We start from the raw sequence: 19,595 nt of genomic DNA on the forward strand, positions 1-19,595 counted from the left end.
TCTGAGGTTAACCACCTAAAGTGCCTCTAAGTTTGGTAAAATTGATTTTGTTCTCTGTCTTTGTTATGTATGGCAATAAGCCAGCGATGATCGGCAGCTCTCTGCTTTTATTACAGTTGGAGGCAAGGGCTTTTTACTTTAATAACCACAATTTCAAGTCCTGATAGATACAATTTGAAAACCCTCTACAATGTTACTGGCCAAAACAAATTCTGTTCAACATGGGCAGCCTGGTACTTGCTAGCTGTGTGACCTTGAATGAATACCTTACCCTCTGGGCTTCAGTCTGTTTCCTCACCTTCCATGGGGGTTTATCTAGTACCTACCTCAAAAGATTGTTGGCAAGAATAAATGAGGTTGTACAACTACGGCACTTAGACAGTGTTGGGCACATAGCTGACACTTTAGCCATTTAGACACTTCAGTTATCTGGCACTAAAGAGTCTTTCCATTAAGCTTTCCACTTTAGCTCATCTTTCCTTCCCTACTCTCACTCACCCTGAACATTGCTGAAGGAAGAGTCTGCTCCTACTGCGACCCCTCATACTCCCAGGCACTCTGCACTTTTAGTGAAGTGGCTTCCACCCCACTCTCCTAACACTGTCTCTCAAATTCACCAATGACTGATCAAGTCTACTGCTTATTTCAAGTTTCCTTCACGGCCACTGGACTACAAGTGGGCCGACTTAAAAGCTGCTCTTTCCCTGGGCTTCTATAACACACTGTTTCTTGATAACCTCCCCAGAACCCCCATCACTTTGATTCTTCCCTGTCAGTTTCATTCCTTTTTTGGTTAGGGCTGTGAGGTCAGAGAGGTCTGGGTTTGAGTATGTCTCTGCCATGTACTAGCGCTGTGACCTCAGGTCAATTACTTAATCTCTGTGAGCCTGTGTTTTTCTCATAAGCATAATGGTTATAAAAACAGTACCTCTTTTTCATAGAGTTTGTTTTGAGAATTAAATAAAATATATACTTATCATAGTGTTGGTAGTGCAGTATGAACTTAATATACACTGCAGTATTAGTAATATCTGATTCATTCAGCACATTTATTGTAGAATAAACATGGGTTAGACATAATCTATACATGTCTGCTTCTCAAATTTTACCTTAATATTAGCCTATTCTTTCCCTCCTCACCCTCCATCTGACCTTTTCCTCCTCCTGAATTCACTGTTAATGGCTCTTCTGTCCACCCAGCATCCTACACTCAATTCGCCTTTAACTCTAACTCTCCATCATATCATATCTAACTCTCCATCATATCATATCTAACTCTCCATCACATCCAAATGTTCATGCAGTCCAGGGCGTTTATCTCAGCAAGGGCTCTTCACCCAGCTCTCCACTCTATTTCTAGTACCTACCAGGTCATACCGGACCACCACAGAGGCCTGGGTGGTTTTCCTGCCACTGGTCTCTCAGTTCTCTAACATAGCATGCCCTTCTTTCCATACTGCTAACCTGATCATGCTTCTTCCTTGTCTCAACCCTTTGTTGGCGCACTCATAATACAACACGGTCAGCTAAAGCAGTCCTTCCTGATTTAATGCCACGCTACTTACTGGCCACCCCCAACAGACTCCAATCTCTTTCTACTGCCTAATTTTTTGACAAATTTTAGAAAAGTCATTAAAATTTTATCAGTCTCTTACTATAGGTAGAGTGTATAATAAACAAATTTGGAAAAAATCAATGTGAATAACAAGGAACACTGGGTCCAGCTCTGTCCTTAAGAGTGTCTAAACATTGGCAATAGCAGTTTTTTTTTTTTCAACACTGATAACTTAAATGCAAACCTAGCACTTAGGTTTTGGTGGCTAACACCGTTTTCTGCTAGAAGAAAGCAAAGTTCTTTGGAAAGTAGTGAATTCTATGCCTTGGGGCAAGGAAAACTCAGGTCTGAAATGTCTTACTGCCAGACAATGAGGATACCTTCAAGGATGGTAGGGATAGTGCTGAAAAGAAAGAGAAGCCAGTTTAAATCAGGTCCTACTAGACAAGTTGTGATATCAATTGTGATGTCAGAACTTCAATAGCAATAAAAGTTATGACAATGAAGAGGATAATAATTATAATAATTTTATATAACTTTGTGGAAGCCATAACTTTTTAATGCTGAGTTAACATAAAATGTACAAAAATGAAGTTGAAATCCAAAATAAGAATAACTATAATTGGATGCTTAATTTATTTTATTGACTTTAATAAGTAAGGATTATTAAAATACTTGGATATTTGATTTCTTCTATGTATTTATCTCTCTATAGAAGTATTATTTGTGTCTATCTGTACCAATAGCAATGGGTAAACACAGGAAACTATGAGTAAGCCAAAAGAATAGAAACTGTTCCAGAAAGGACTGATGGGTATGAATGGTCATTAGAAATCTGCCTATCTGTTCAGATCACATCTGCTAGGAGAAAAAACCGCTGGATAACTTGACAAATTACGATAAGATAGTAATGAGGCATCTGTATGTTTCCTAATATACCAGATCAGTGTATAATAATGACATGGTGGAGGACTATGTAATGCCGGCCAAGCAAAGCAGAGGGTACCCTGATCTGGAGGAAAACTCATCATCAACCAGATGGACTCATGTAAAAACCGTGGGCTTAATAGTGCTGCTGATGTGAAACATCAAGTCCAATTACAAAAAGGGACCCAGTGAGATATCCAGGGACTCAGGTTTGAATCACTTTGTGAGAAGAAGTCAGGCTGTGCCCTGTCCAAAAACCAACTGTTTGCCAACCCAATTCCTCTAGACTCAGGAAACATGAAAATAAGCGTTTCAATTACATTTAGAAGATCTATGAAGAAGTAAAGAAATAATGAAGACATATATTAAACTCATGGTGTTGCTAGATCATAACAGGCTTAAATATAATATTCTTTTAAGTATTGTAATTGTTACTTTTGCATATGTCTTATCTGTTTAAAGTATCTAAAATATTCAAATAATCAGTTCCATTAAATTGCAATAAACAATGTTTAAAAGGGTAAGAAAATTTGATTTTCCAAGTTTTGTTTAGTAGAAATATTTTAAAAATTAAGCATGAAACAAAGCAAGAATAAAAGTATTTTCTCTCCATGCACAACATCCCACCAGTCGTCTTTAAAGAATACAATCAATATCTTCAAACATAGCATCTCTCTTCTTGCCTCTGAGCTTTTGTACACTCTGGTTATTCCTCAACCTGTGATGCCCTTTCTTTCCTGGGCTACCTGGTAATTTGCACTCATCAGATGTCACCCCATCTTTTCCAAATTTCCCTGCTGGTTTGTTTGTTTGTTTATTCATTGAAATGTTTTCCAGTCATCTTTTATCTGCCATAGGCACAGTCCTAGGTAAAAGAGACACGCTCTCCCAACACACTGTCTGCACCCCCCATGCCAGGCAAGGAGCTCGTCTAGAAACAAGAGGCAAATTATGTATAGTTTAAAACAATATGTGTAGGTGTATGTATGTTATGTACACACACACACACACAAATACAATTTAAAAACTGCAGGGCCGTTAACAGTGTGCTGTGATAGTGAATTCAAGGGAAGGGGAAGCATCAGTAAGGAAGACCTGTCTGAAGAGCTAATATTTAAGCTGTGATGTGAAAAGACAAGCTGGGGCAAAATCCATGTGCAAAGGCTTGAAAGGGGGAAAAAAAAACTTACGTGTTCCATGAGCCAAAAGACTGGTGTAGCTATAAAAGGGGGAACATGGTTTGAGATGAGCCTAGGGAGAGAAGCAGGAGTGGATTATGTAGGGACTTACAGACCATGGTAATGAGATGGATATTAAGTGCAACTAGCAGCCATTGCAGGGTTTTAAAACAGGGGTAACCTGGACCGTGGTCATTTTTTACATTCTTGCTCTAGCTATAGTCTGAGAACAGAAGCATGAGGAAAAACAGAATAAACAGTTAAGTAGCTATTGCAGTAACTCAAGTAAGAGATAATGGTGGCCTGAGCTAGAATGATGTCAGTGAAGATGAGAGCCGTGGACAGATTTAAGACATATACTGAGGGACTACACATGGGAGATGAGAGAAAAGGAAGAACAGGGAGTGAATCCCAGGTTTCTGACTTGAGCAAGTAGGTATGTATCTTTACAAGATAGAAAAAGTTGTTGGAAAGACAAATTTCCTTGGAGGGTGAGCAGATATGAGAATCAAGTATTTCATTTTGGATAATTTTATCCTTAAGTTGTCTTTGAAATATCTAAGGGAAGTCAGTAAGCAAATAGATATTCCTATAGAAGCTCTGCAGAGAAGTCTGTGATGGAGATGAAATTTCTAAGTCACCAGCATAGAAAGAGAGTGGGAATGGGTAAGCTTACCTAGAAAGCAACACGGGAGAGAGAAGGGAAGGGGTCCCCAAACCATACCCATACCTTTAAGAATTTTAGCATTTAGAGTAAGGTGGAGGCAAAAGTGGCGGCAAAGGACACTGAGAAGAAATAGCCTGAGAGGCAGGAGAAAACCCAAGGTGAATTTGGCATAGTGGAATCTAAGTCAGGACAATACATCAAAAAGGCACTATAATAGTGCCAAGATAATTCAATGGGGAAAGAATAGTCTTCAGTTAGATGTACTAGGACACCTGGATATCCACATGCAAAAGAATGAAGTTGGACCTTACCTCACGCCATACACAAATTTAACTCAAAATGGATCAAAGACCTAAACATAAGAGCTAAACTGTGAAACAGAAAGCAAGGGCACAAATCTTCCTCACCTTAGATTAGGCAGTAGCTTCCTAGATATGACACCAAAAGCACAAGCAACAAAAGAAGAGTAACTTCATCAAAATTAATAAGATTATGCTCCCTCTTCCAAGCTTCCCTAGCACTTTATTCATGCCTCCATTACTATATTTAACACATTATAATTATCCATTTAAGTATCTGTTTAGCCAAATAGACTGTGAATTTCTTATATTTTCCTGACTTTTTCCTCTTTATTTGTATATTTGGTGCCAAGGAGAGTACCCAACCTATACATCCCATGCATTATGTGGCTGGTACTACTATATGAAAATAAATACATTTTTACAAATATGAAATAAGGATACAAAGGGTGGAAAATATAGAGAAACCTCACCAAGGAGAAAGAACTCACCAAGGCTAATTTATTAACATGGAATAGGAAGTTAAATGGTCTTGGATTAAAACAATAAAAGGTTGAGTGGTTTGAGGCTCTAGAAATAGAGAACAAAGTCTGAGGTTGACTATCCTTTACAATAATCAAAAATGAATTTACTGTGCCCTTTAAGAAAATATGATTGCCACATGTATGTGTCCAGCCCAAATTGTTTCTTAGAGACGTTTTACCTCAACCTAATTCAAATTGTCTCTTAATCCTATTGCCATTAAATGATCAGGCTCTTTGGGAATTTAGCGTGACTTCTTCATGTAAAACAAGCTAATATCCCTATGCTTTACACTGGAAAGCAACTTAGAGATCATCCAGTTCCTAGGAGAGAAAACTGTGGTCGGAGGGGTAAGTGAAAGGATTTGCTCCAGGCACATCCCAGGTACTGCAGAGCTGACCCTAGAAGCCATGTTTGCTGGCTTGGAGCTCAGTGAGGTTTTCAGCTCCATCATGGTCTTCAATGTTCAAGAAAAACACATGCAGAAGCTGAGAATCTGGCAACTGATTTCCTTAAGACAATCTATACGAGTGTCCCCTTTGGAAAGTGTGACCCTTAACACCAGTGAATATGTACCCATATACCAGTTTGTGATTTCAGTGTATGATACTACCCAGCTCTGATTTCATAATCATAAAATCCAAGGGGAAAATCATACACTTCAAGGAAAAGTGTACACGTACACAGCACCAGGGATATCTTATATGGCCAATTTATGTGGTCCAAAGGACTGAAGAATTGTGAAGAAAACTTTCAATTACTGAAAGCTCTTCTGACAGTTCAGTCCTTAAACTGGCAATGTGACGAGAATCAAACAGTGTACCACGGGAAACCTCTTATCTTGAGCAGGTGAAATGAGACAGATGAACTTCCACAGACAAAGACAACCCTGCTGCTAAATTTCAGGTGAAATATGCTGAACATAACAAAAACCTTCTATTATAGTCACCGGGGTTACTTTACTACTGGATTAGGTCATTATTGTTGTAGTTAAATCCTATTTTTTAGGAGATAAGAGAATCAAGTCAGCCTGCAGCCATGACCTATTTCCTTTTATGATATTGGCATCTGAAAATTTCAAAGTTTGGGTCAATTACGCTTCAGACATTGTCATGGGTAACAGAATTCAGCAGACAGTTCACTGAACTTCAGTTTCTCTTTCTGACTCTGTCCCATACTGGCACCCTTATGAACTTGAGAGTCATTTAATTTCTTGTTTTAATATGGTGATTGCAAAACCGGAATCTCACCTCACAGACAAACTGGGAATATGGCGATGAGAGAGCAGCTGTGCTAACATGTCAAGTACAGTTTCTGTCCAGGCTGATAGTTGTACCATCTCTCTGGTATCATACTTAATTTTGAAATTGATATAGAATTCCAGTGGGTTTCATGATTATTCATTAGTTATTCTACAGTCTAAATGTATTTTGTTTGATTACTAATGAATTCCTGGGACACATTTTACTTCCTAAGAAGAATGCTCTGAAAACTCCTGCCAACTGGTCATTAAAATCCACTGCAGGGCTTCCCTGGTGGCGCAGTGGTTGAGAATCTGCCTGCCAATGCAGGGGACACGGGTTCGAGCCCTGGTCTGGGAAGATCCCACATGCCGTGGAGCAACTAGGCCCGTGAGCCACAATTACTGAGCCTGCGCGTCTGGAGCCTGTGCTCCGCAACAAGAGAGGCCGCGATGAGAGACCCGCGCACCGCGATGAAGAGTGGCCCCCACTTGCCGCAACTAGAGAAAGCCCTCGCACAGAAACGAAGACCCAACACACCCATAAATAAATAAATAATTTAAAAAAAATCCACTGCAATTATCATCAACTGAATCGAATTACTCTCAGTTACATAGAGAATTTTAATCTATACTGTATCATTTTAAACACAAATATTTTCAATTTATATTAACAAGATACAAACTGAAAGAAAGAATGCTCAACCGACTGTAGACCTGGATATCTATTACGAAAGTTACAAATGCAACCCATTTCCACTTGTACTCTTCTTACTAGGAACTATGACTTGCTAAGTGCCTGCTATGTACCAGGACTTGTGCTAAATGCTTTACATCCATTATTTTATAAACCTTAATGGCTACCCTTTAAGACAGATACTCTCATCCCCCTCTTAAAACTGATAAAAGTCAGAAATTCACCTAAGATTATAATGCTGGTGAGTGATAGAATCTTGGTTCGAATTCAAGTCTGGGTGACTCTATTATCACTTTTTTTTTTTGGTATCATAAGAGTTTCCAAAGTTTCCTAAGGGTACACCTTGTGAGGTGAAATCTTTTTTCTTTTCCTCACTTTGTTATCCTAGTTTTATTTTATTCATTTAAAATTTTTATTGGAGTATAGTTGATTTACAATGTTGTGTTAGTTTCAGGTGTACAGCAAAGTGAATCACTTATACATGTACATGTATCCACTCTTTTTTAGATTCTTTTCACATATAGGTCATTTCAGAGTTTTGAGTAGAGTTCCCTGTGCTATACAGTAGGTCCTTATTAGTTATCTGTTTTACATATAGTAGTGTGTATATGTCAATCCCAATCTCACAGTTTATCCCTCCCCTCCCTTTCCCCCCTGGTAACCATAAGATTGTTTTCTACATCTGTGACTCTATTTCTGTTTTGTAAATAAGTTCATTTGTACTATTTTTTTAGATTCCACATATGTGCAATATTATATGATATTTGTCCTTCTCTGTCTGATTTACTTCACTCAGTATGACAGTCTCCAGGTCCATCCATGTTGCTGCAAATGGCATTATTTCATTCTTTTTTATGGCTGAGTAATATTCCATTGTATATATGTACCCAATCTTAAAGTATCAAGGGTAGATTTTCATTTGTCCCAGCCGCATGATGTATGCTTATACTTAGGATATGAACATGACATTCACATGCTGTTTTCCTTCCCTCTTCATCACCTTGGTAAACTAAGCCACAATTCTTCCTCCTGGAATTCAGTTCTGATTCCCATTCTGTCTATGCTTCCCATAGAACCCTTAGCATTTCTCTGATGAAGTATTTTATTATAATGCACCCAAACTGTTGGTCTACTTATTTGTACTTATTTTTGATCACAAGGGAAGCCCCTTTATTTTTTGGCATTTCCAGGTATGATGTCTATCATTTATTAGGTGTCCAAGAGATGCTTGTTGAATGGATAGTGAACTGATAAAGACAATGGTTTTGGTTTTACAAAGATGTGATGAGGTTACTATTTATGCCTAAATCATTATTTTCATTGGTATTCTTCTTGGATTGTGCTATTCTAACCAGCACACAGAAAGGATCAACTTCTGGATGTCCTGAGATAAAATTCCAGTTTTACAGCATTTTTCTAAATTGTTTGGGATTTCTTTTTATTCTGTCAAAGATATAATAATGTACAGAATACAAGCTCAGGATATTTGATTGCTATGGAATATGTCACTTTCAAAAGACCCAGCACTATTTCCAAAATTGTTGTTATGGTTCTGGTGGGGAAAAGATGACACACAAAGTGAGTGAAAACCAAAACAGATTTTGCTTCTTCCTGTGTTTACTCTATTTAGAATATATGAAGGAAGGCATGTTTTTCACACCTCCTGTTTAAATACCACACGTTTAAAAAGGATTAAAAAAAATAAAAAGGATTAAGCATTGAAAACTCAATTTAGAAGAATAAACTTTTCGTATATTTCATCCCTTGCCAACAAACAGGTTAAACTGTTAACAGAATCACATCTAAAAGATAAAAATTTCTGTCAATTTAAAAATATCTTGCATTTCACTCATTGGGTTTTCTAAGTATCATTATAAGCCACTTGTAATCTTTGTTGTGTGAAGGATCTTTATATTTTGAGGAATAAATAATCTTTATACTTTTAAGGTATGTGACTGTTAACATATCACATGAATAATACAGAGGCTAATGCTCCTTGAAATTTATAAGGTAGAGAGACCACACAGTGCTGAATAAATAATGATAATCTGGTTGGGGTGGGAATAATGAAAGGAAGTAAGGTGACCAGTGATTAGACTATTGCAAATATTCCAGGAGAAGATGACAAGGGCCTGAGCTATAATGGTAAAGATAGAAATGAAAAAGCAGAGTTTCAGGAGACACAGAGGGAGCACCCAGGGTAAGGGAGAATGGCTTGTTAAAGATGACTTGTTTGCTGACAATATATCATGGATTTCGAAAGGGAAAAAGCAGAGTCTTTGGGTTGGTAACTTACTATAAGATCAGTTCAAGTTACCTGATCGGAAATTATGGATCTCAAAAAGTGCTTCTCCATGATACACACAAAGGGTTTGGTAGAAATAATGATAGGTGTTGACAAAACTGTGTTTCATTTTCCTTCTTCCTGGATACATAGAAAGTATCTATTTACCAGCCTTCCTTGCAGTTAGATTGGTAATACAGCCAGTAGGCTGTAAGCAGAAGCAATGAGTGTCACTTTTGGGCTGAGGTTATGATAAGTCCAGGGTGGCCTTGGAGCTCTCTTTTCACCCAGGGAATTTGACTCTGGAAGGAACTTGTTGAGACGGTGGATCAACAAGATGCAAGCAAACTGGATCTTTGAGTCACCACTTAAAAGCTGCTCTCAAAAGGAATTAAATTCACGGAACTTGTTGAAGTGAGAGATAATGTCTTATTTGTTAAGCCACTGAGATTCTGACATATGTTTGTTATCATAGCATAACCAAGTGTTGTTCTGACCAATAAAAGGGATGATGTTCACATTTTCAAAACATTTTGAGGAGAGTATCCAGGTTTAGAAGACCTCCTTAAAGGTGTTTTATTTAACCAAATGAAAGGTTCTCTCCTTGTGTTGTAGATGGCCATCTTCTTGCTATGTCCTCACATAGCACAGAGAGGAAGCAAGCTCCCTTCTAATAATTAGGGCACTAATCTCATCATGAGGGCTTTACCCTCATGACCTAATAACGCCCAAAGGCCCCACCTCCTAATACCATCCCACTGCAGGTTGGGGTTTTAACATATGAATTATGGGGGGGAACAAACATGCAGTCCATAACATTATCTAATTAAAAATACTAAATTTTATTTTAGAAAGTTCTTTTTTACTCAATTCTGTACTATAAGGATAAAAAAAGTAGGTTCTATTGAAAAATAAGCATTAACTAACCTAATTTTATGATTTAAAATCTAAAAACAGACTTTAATACACTAATATAAGTATTGTTATTAAAATCTCATTTTCTGCTTTGAATTTGTAGCTGTAGCTACTCTTAGTAACAAGATTCAGAATGTCATTTTCTCTGTGCAGTGTAGATTCAAATACCCATTTTCTACTTGCCTTCTTATCAAAAATGTATCCATGGGTAAACTAAAAGAAAAAATGGCAGCAAGGTAAGCAATAGTGTACTGTACAAGACAGACCATATATTGCAGTCACTGGGACCATTAGGACTGGAAACAGTAGCAGAGAGAAGTGGGATGCTAGCTGTCACTCCACCCTTCACTGCCACTCAAGAAAGCCAGGAGCAATACCCTTGCTCACCTTTCAGTGAGTGACACCCTTGAAGGTAAGTATGAAATCATACTCAAGCTTTGGTACTTGAATGGTTTTTAATAACATTACTGGCAAAATGCAAAACAGTACCACTCGATTCAGTACAGAAAGGGACTTTGTAAGTGTGAAATATTTATTTTGCACTCAAGACCTGGTCAAAATACTAAAGACAGATAGCATTTGAAAACTCATAACTCTGAAGTGAAAATCAATAACCAGTCAAGAGGGTATCTATTAATTGACAGACTAAAATTTCCTTATGTTAGTTCTTGTTATAGGAGGAAACTAGGGTGGAAGTATGTATGGATCAAGGTCAACAAGTGAAAGAGGAAGATGAATAGGAAAAGAAATCTTTTTCTTAATTCTGTAAATCTTCAGAAAAAAATCTAGCTTCAAGTAAAATCTTACATGAGTCTAATTAAGCACTTTTACTGCAGGATGAAGCTATAATTAAAGCTTTCCCTTATATGGCTTACTAACTTGCAGCTGCAAGCAGAATGTTTTAACATATCATCATATCGGCATTAACTTGACAAAATGCAGTAATCATTTCCTTTTGTGAACTAGAAGACATCAAGAACATGCATATTTTAATTCATATGTTAGTCGATACAGACATAATTATTAGAAGTTATAGGGAGTCTATGGCATTGCAATTTTTTCTATTCTCTTTTTCAGGTAATTGAACGCTTTGCTTATTTTGAATAAATGTAAGTTGACACAAATGATCTAAAACAAGAAGTTGAAACAGCAGGGAAGATGGAAGAAAAAAGGACAAATTCCTCAGCTCTGCAGAACACAGGAAAACTTAGTATTCTTAAAGATGAAAAGGAGTCTGAGAACTATGCAAACTTGAGGGGCCACCAGGCAGTTATTTCCACGGAAATATTTAAATGGATACTCTTGTAAGAAGCTAGACTACCATCTTTCTTGGTTTAAGTTCAGGAATAGAAGCAGACCAACCATTAGTGATCTGATCATTTATTGCCACCCAATTGTACCCTCAAGTGGCATATTCACATGTTACGTTTTCCCACACATATACTTTAGTCAAAGGCAAGAAAAAGAGGCAGCAAAAGGTTGTTCTGTGGCTTTGGGGGTGGTGGGCAGGAGGAACTGTGTGAGCAGGTTGGAACTGTCCCTAGAACTTTGGGGCTGAGTCCAAGTAGAGCACCTGCCAGCACAGTCACCCAGAGCTCTGCTACACAGGGACTTGGGCTCATTTCAGTGAAGGCTAGGGCAGAACGTGTTGGTAAAATTAAATAGAAAGGCAACAAATGAGTAGGAAACATAACACTCGTTATTACTCAAAGAGGTCTAGGCTAGTGCTCTGACCTGACTCGCTGTAGATGAGCATCTTTATCTTGGACTTTCCCACCCTAAGGGAGGTCTGCCAGAAAGACTAGGTCATCTCAAGGGAGCATAAGTGTCCGAGAGGCACTGGTGAGCTGACAGTGGCTGGAAATAGGAACTAAAAAGGAAGAACAACAGCTAATGACCTCTTGGAGTTTGGCAACCAAAAGAATCTTTTACCTTCTTGTTAAATTCTGGTTGAGGATCTGGATACAGTTTCCCAACTGAGAGCTTTGCTGGCTTTTAAATGAGCAACAGATATATTTGTTGTGGTGTGTAGTCATGGAAATGGGCAGGATGTCTGCAAGATCGGTGACGGGTTGCATCCAGACTCCTCCTTACCACCCAGGAGGCACATACCCCCAGAGAGCTCTAGGACTCCTGACAGAAGAGATCATAACATCCCAAGCTGACATCTCCTCTTTTGCCATCACCCTCTGGCGAACCCAGGAGGTTCCTTACTCGGGAGTGTCAGTATGTGCTCTATGCCATACTGGAGTCTATAATCTCCATCCCTCTCTCTCAGCAGCTGATGCCACGGACTCCATCCTTGGGAAAAGACATGAGAAGAGCAAGCAATGCTGCTGGAAGGACAGTGCTTTGTAGCAGCCAAGTGCAGAACTTCTGGTTGACCTTAACTTATTAAAAGCTGAATTTGGCTGACTAAACCTGTATCATGATAAGCTTTTGTCCTTGTTTCTATTTATTTTTAAAGAAGTGAAGATGTAGGAAAAAAACACTTGTAGGATAGATTTTTAGAAAATAAAGTTACTAAAACACACACACACACACACACACACACACACGATGCCCTCCCTTACTTAATTCCTACTTTCTACGCATTTAAACATTCGCAACAGATTTAAATAGCGATGTTTTCTATAAGCTGAGATTAAAAAGTCAATCAGTCTGAAGAAAATGAAACAAAAAATCCAAAGCAAAGAAGAGGAAAGAAAAGAAAAAGATAGTCCCGATGATCCAGGTCCATCAGAGATCTCCCTTCTCAACAAGGAACCCGGCCAAGCAACCCCACAGGGACTTGAGTTCTGTGATTATGAGTGAAAGTTGCATGTCTGCCCCTGTCTGCCCTCCTTCTGTTCTGTTCTCTAATTTTAGACATATTGGCCTTGACAGCATCCCTTAACAAAAAGATCAGCAGCAAGCTCTTAGGTCCCAAATCTGATGTTTCCCACACTAAGAGAAAGGAGTGGGATTCCCTACCATCTTCTTGTAGATTGACAGCTTTTATGCAATCACAAAAAACATTATGGGGGGCTGTAACCATATCACTACCAACTTCCTTCTAATTACATTACCCTTTATATTTTCAAAGTACGCTAAAGCCCATAATCAACTGCATCCCAAAATGCTGTTTGTGACTGACTAAAAGTTTACTGAAAACTACTACTCTAGGGCAGGAGTCAGCAAACTTTTTCTGTAAAGGGCCAAATAGTAAATATTTTAGGCTCTGAAGGCCATAATGTTCTGGCATAACTACTCAATCTGTTGTTGTAGTGTGCAAGTTATAAGCAAATATCTAAATTAATGGGCATGGTTGTATTTCAATAAAACTTTTTACCAAGCAGGCTGGATCTGGCCTGATGCCTATAGTTTGCAGATCTCTGCTCTAGCCTCATAACTAAAGTTATTCAAGGGTGGTACCAGCCCACAACCAATTTATTCAACACATGGTGTTGATCTACCTTAAAAAAATAACTAACCATTGGCAAAACAGAATTTTGCTTATGATCAAAATAAACCAAAATTTGGAATACATGATCTAGCAATAGGCTATTACACCCTGACCAAAAAAAAAAAAACAAAAAAACAATCATTCAATTCTATGTTTAAAGAATCCCATTCCTTGTAAATTGATACAGCCACTATGGAGAACAGTAAGGAGGTTCCTTACAAAACTAAAAATAGAACTACCATATGACCCAGCAATCCCACTACTGGGCATATACCCTGAGAAAACCATAATTCAAAAAGAGTCATATACCACAATGTTTGTTGCAGCACTATTTACAATAGCTAGGACATGGAAGCAACCTAAGTGTCCATCGACAGATGAATGGATAAAGAAGATGTGGCACATATATACAATGGAATATTACTCAGCCATAAAAAGAAACGAAATGGAGCTATTTGTAGTGAGGTGGATGGATCTAGAGTCTGACATACAGAGTGAAGTAAGTCAGAAAGAGAAAAACAAATACTTTATGCTAACACATACATATGGAATCTAAAAAAAAAAAAAAGGTTCTGAAGAACCTAGGGGCAGGACAGGAATAAAGACACAGATGGAGAGAACGGACTTGAGGACACGGGGAGGGGGAAGGGTAAGCTGGGACAAAGTGAGAGAGTGGCATGGACATATATACACTACCAAATGTAAAACTGATAGCTAGTGGGAAGCAGCCACATAGCACAGGGAGATCAGCTCGGTGCTTTGTGACCACCTAGAGGGGTGGGATAGGGAGGGTGGGAGGGAGGGAGGGAGATGCAAGAGGGAAGATATATGGGGATATATGTATATGTATAGCTGATTCACTTTGTTATACAGCAGAAACTAACATACCATTGTAAAGCAATTATACTCCAATAAAGATGTTAAAAAAAAAAAAAAAGAATCCCATTCCTGAGAAAGTGACTGTTCCTAAAAACCTAAGAAGTATGGTAACCATATCTATGGTGTGACTTGTAATTCTTGAAAAATACTACTAATAGTTAATATGTACTGAACTACTCTATCCCAGACACTATACAAAATGCTCTACAAGAATTAACTCATTTAATACTTACAACAACTTTGTGATGTAGGTACTGTTATTATTCCCACTTTACAGATGGGAAAACTGAGGGCCAGATGAATAATTTGGCCAAGATCATAAGGCTAGTAGGTGAAGGAGGTAGGATTCAAACTCATGCATTCTTGCTCCTGAATCTGTGATCTTAATCACTACTCTTCAGAGAGCAAGAGGAAAAGGAAGGCAAGTCAATGCTCAGCCCTGGGAATTCCACCTCACAGACAGATGGTTGGACCTCTCTGTGGATTAGCAAATATTTACTGACTTTTAATCATGTGTTGGCATGCCTAGTGTTTTACATATATTATTTAATCCTACTCATAGCTATATGGGAGGAGCTATTACCCTATTTTAACAAAAACCATGGTTTAGGGAGGTTATGAATTGTGTAAGGACTAACCTAGTAAGTGATGAAGCTGCCTAAGCTGGCTCTGTTGGGATGACCATTTTGAAAATAAGATGATCACTTTCTGAACACCTATTTGCAGGAGGTTCATGTTACTGAAGAGGGAAGAAGACCACATTCTAGACCAGCAGGCGCAAGGTGTTCTCTTTATGACACAGGGCTGTGTGACAGAGGCCTCTTGAGCCTTTACTTTCCCAAATGAGATCTGTACCACAGGGTTACATAGAATTCAGTTTCCTTCCTCCTCCATCAACAGATTGATTCCTACAAATATGGCTTTGACTGTGATGCTGTGTTTAGCCTTTCTTGCTTGTCCAGGCATCGTGCCAAGCTGAGTCTATCAAACTCCCAGAGCTTTTCTGGTATCTGCTCATTGTTCAAAAAGGGATTGTTAGCATACACTTTGGACCATTTCATTCTGCTGGCTTTATGCTCTGAGACCATAGCTATGAGAGCTCTCTCTGGGGGTCTACCTTGACCTTTACTGTATTTGGCAGGCCTTCCCCACATATAGGGGTTTGTAATTAAGAGACAGCTACTCAACTCATCAGAGATAGTTTGCATCCTACATTCTCTTAGTTGATTTTGGTTAGTATTCAAGAGAAGAGAGGAAAATCCTTTTTTTATGCCACCATTTTAAAACCAGAAGTCTAACAGATGCAACTATGACTTTTTTCCCTATCAAAGTCAAATTAATTCAGTAATTCTATCATTCTCAGCACAGACTTCAGCATGGATTAACTATCCACTGAACATACAGCATATATTCCTTAATTATGTCTAGAATTTTAGCTCCAGTTTTTTAAAGGAAGCATCCGAAATAACTTAAAAATAATCATTAGGCAATTTAGTTTGGCGATGTATTTTTACCATATTCGTGATCACTATTGTTTCTCACATCCTACTCCTTCCCTTTGGGTTCACTTTGCTCCATGTTGAGGTATATCATTTAGTAGCTCTTTCAGCAAGGGTGGAGGAGGAAGCAAATCTTTGCCTGTCTGAAAATATCTGGTTTTCTCTCACTTCTAAATTATAGTCTAGCTGGGTATGGAATTCTAGATTGACAGTTATTTCTGGAAATTAATTTATTGACTTCTGGCATCTCTTAGTGCCGGTAACAGCCATCAGTTTGTCCTTCCACTGTAGGAAACTTTTATTTTTAGTATCTTTGAAGATTTTCTCTTTGTCCTCAGTGTTTTACTCCTTCATTATGTTTTTGTCTAGGTATAGCTTTGTTTAATATTCAAGTGTGGCACTTGGTGGTATTCTCAATCTGAGTCTTCAATTCTGGAAAAGTTTTAGCCCATATCTTTTGGAATACTGCTTTCTCACCATTCTGATAGACTCATCTTCAGAAACTCCTATGAGATGAATGGTAGAGCCTCTTCTATCTTCCATGCACACCTGCCCCTCTATATTCTTCATCTCTGAGCTGCATTATGGGTGAATTTCTCATTATTTTCCAATTCATTAATTCTTTAACTGTGGCCAATCTAGAGTTTATTCTAACAACTCAGTGTATTTCAGACTATGTATTTTCATTTTTAGAATTCTCTCCTCCCCACTACCTCATTTTTTCATTGAGTTTAGTTTTGTTTTGTAATATCTTATTTTTTTTCTAATTCCTTTATCTTTTGAGTATCATAAGCATACTTATTTTAAAGTCATTTTCAAATTGCTCTGTTATTTTCATTTCATTTGGAGTAAGTTCCCATTTTTTTGTTTTGTTTTGTTTTGGATTTCTCATATATTGTAGAATTTTGGTTAGTACATTCTTCCTGAGTGGGGAATTTTAATTTCTTCCCCCTTCTCCTCACCACCTTGGTCTGTTCTCCCCTATGTGTAGTTTTATTGTTTCTGGTACTGGCCCCTAAGACAACTGGGACTTAAGGTGATGGTCTGAGGCTCCTGTCCTGGGTGCTATTCTGGATATTGCAGAGCCAGTGCCAAGCCAGTGGGCAGCTGGCTCCAGGTCTTGGTTGGGAGACTTTGTCTTCTTTCTGTTGCCTCCCCAGGAATGCAGATTCTTTCTTATAAGCCACTTCCCCATAGAGCAGTTGGTCATGGCTTTTTTTGTAGATTACTTGCTTGGGCAGAGAAGCTGTGGTTCCAAAAAGCAAATGTGGCTCTGGTCTCCTGCTTTGCATGGGGTACTTTTAGTCACTGTTACAGCATGGAATTCAAACTCTCTTTCCAGACTTGCAGCCCAGCAGGCAAGCAGCTTCATTCCTACTAACTGCTTTGTGATTCTGTTATGTTGCTGGTTTATGCATACTTACCTTTTTCTGAAAGTGATTATTTCTTTTTAATTTCCTCTATTTTGTATGTGGTGGTGCTGAAGGAGCCTTAAAATGTGAATTCACATCAAACTGCACCAAGAGTCAATTTTTGAAACATTCATTTTTATCAATATAACAATCCAAAAATTCTACAATGTTCAGCAGTGATAATACTTATTTTTCCATTTGTTCTCACCAGCAAACAAAGAACAAGCTTATTATATCCTACTGATAGATTCTCTTATTTACCTAGGCCTGGCTAATTGAAAGTAGATGGCCCCAAATGATGAATTTCAATTTACATTTCTTTCTTTTTTTTTTTTTTTAATATTTATTTATTTATTTGGCTGTGCTGGGTCTTAGTTGCGGCACGTGGGATCTTCATTGCCATGTGTGGGATCTTTGTTGCAGCATGCGGGATCTCCTAGGTGTGGCATGCGAACTCTTAGTTGCGGCATGCTTGTGGGATCTAGTTCCCTGACCAGGATTCAAACCCGGGCCCCCTGCATTGGGAGCACGGAGTCTTAACCACTGGACCACCAGGGAAGTCGCCTCAATTTACATTTCTTAACAGAAAAAAAAAAGAGTTGAGAAGCAGTAGTAACTCACTGGTCCTGTTGATTTTTATCTGTATTAGAACTTAAAATTTCTGCAGCTCTTAACTTAATCTTAATCAGAAAGAAATCCAGCTATTTGTACTTGTGTTTACTCAGCTTTTAAAGGATGAAGCTGAGAAGTATAATAGTCCAAAAGACGGAAGGCTTAATTTTGGAATTTTCTTAATCAACATTGAAGAAAGCTTTAACACATTCTTCCAAGTCTTTTATTTCCCAAAAGAAGATACATACATAATCTATTTTCAAAGGCTGCCTTACCTAGGACTCCATCTTAATTTCCTGTGCATGTTGCTGGCCTATAAGTGCTTATTATGCACAACAGTTGAATATAAATGTACCATACTTTATATAACATGTATTCCTGAAAATTTATGTATATCTTATATTTCAACAAATAATACTGCATTTTCTATTTTAAGTATAATATGATTTCAAAGATGTGTTCCTAGAGGAAAAGAAAATAGATCTGAAACACCATAAGAAAGGGCAGCATTAGGAAAGTGAACTTAGTCAAACACTTGACTGGAAAATAACTTAACAGTGATAAAGCAACAAATGCTATAATTCAATTGTTATCCTGAAAACACAGCATTGACCAATGTCAAGAACTATACTAATTGCTGATGAAATGAGAATAGAATCTCATTTTGTTGGAGGAACACTTGGAACTTTTAAACAAAAACATGCATCAGTGATACCTTTGAAGAGTTTCTCTACTTTTCTCTAATGGGGAAGGCGGAAAGGTAGATTTTAGGAATAGACAGGTTCAAATCTTGATTTTCCTTTATTATCTATGTGACTTTAGGCATGTTAAGTACGTTAGGAGACCCTGTTTCTTTACCTGTAAATGGGGATAACAATGATTACTTTTTTGGATTAATGTGAACTAAAAAAATTGTCTGGCATATAGTAAGAACTCAATATGGTGACTATCAATGTTATCAGCATTAGCTGGCTTTTTTTCCTAGAAGAAAAATGCAAATACAAATACATATGACTGTACCTCTACTGTATCTGATGTAAGGGACACTTTGAAAGCTATGTATCTCTGTATTTCTACTCCCTCCTCTGTGTCTGACTGTAATTCAGATTCTATTCAGAATAGGAGGGAAGGAAGGACAATAGCAGGAAGGCAGAATTTAAAGAAAATAATATATTAATATAATTATTAATTATAACAGCTACCACTATATTCCACAGTACTCCCTATGTACCATGCTAAATGCTCATACATGACCTTATTTAAAATCTTATAACAACCCTGTGGAATAAGCATTATTATTCTGTTTAAGAAGAGGAAGTCAAGCTTACAGTTTAAGTAACTTGTCCACAGATAGTAAATGACAGATCAGAAATTCAAACCCAGGTCTGTGCAAAGTCTTTTTCTTTTTAGTGTCTAACATACTATACTGGGAAGACAGGGTTTAAGAAACACCACCACAGGGAA

At 37.9% G+C, this 19,595-nt stretch overlaps 1 protein-coding gene and 1 long non-coding RNA gene across 5 annotated transcripts in view; one reads left to right on the forward strand and one right to left on the reverse strand.

Moving 5' to 3' along the window:
• The window catches only part of LOC133084328 (uncharacterized), a 127,689-nt gene extending 114,970 nt beyond the window's left edge, over positions 1 to 12,719 (forward strand). Inside the window, exons 3-4 of the long non-coding RNA XR_009699422.1 lie at positions 11,362 to 11,393; positions 12,563 to 12,719. This is a non-coding gene — a long non-coding RNA (uncharacterized LOC133084328). The remainder of the gene's footprint in view (positions 1 to 11,361; positions 11,394 to 12,562) is intronic.
• STXBP6 (syntaxin binding protein 6) overlaps positions 1 to 19,595 on the reverse strand; it is a 265,716-nt gene that overhangs the window by 28,289 nt on the left and 217,832 nt on the right. The gene's annotated exons all lie outside the window — the stretch shown is intronic.

Source organism: Eubalaena glacialis, chromosome 2 (genome assembly GCF_028564815.1).
Source record: "Eubalaena glacialis isolate mEubGla1 chromosome 2, mEubGla1.1.hap2.+ XY, whole genome shotgun sequence".
Lineage (NCBI taxonomy): Eukaryota > Metazoa > Chordata > Mammalia > Artiodactyla > Balaenidae > Eubalaena > Eubalaena glacialis.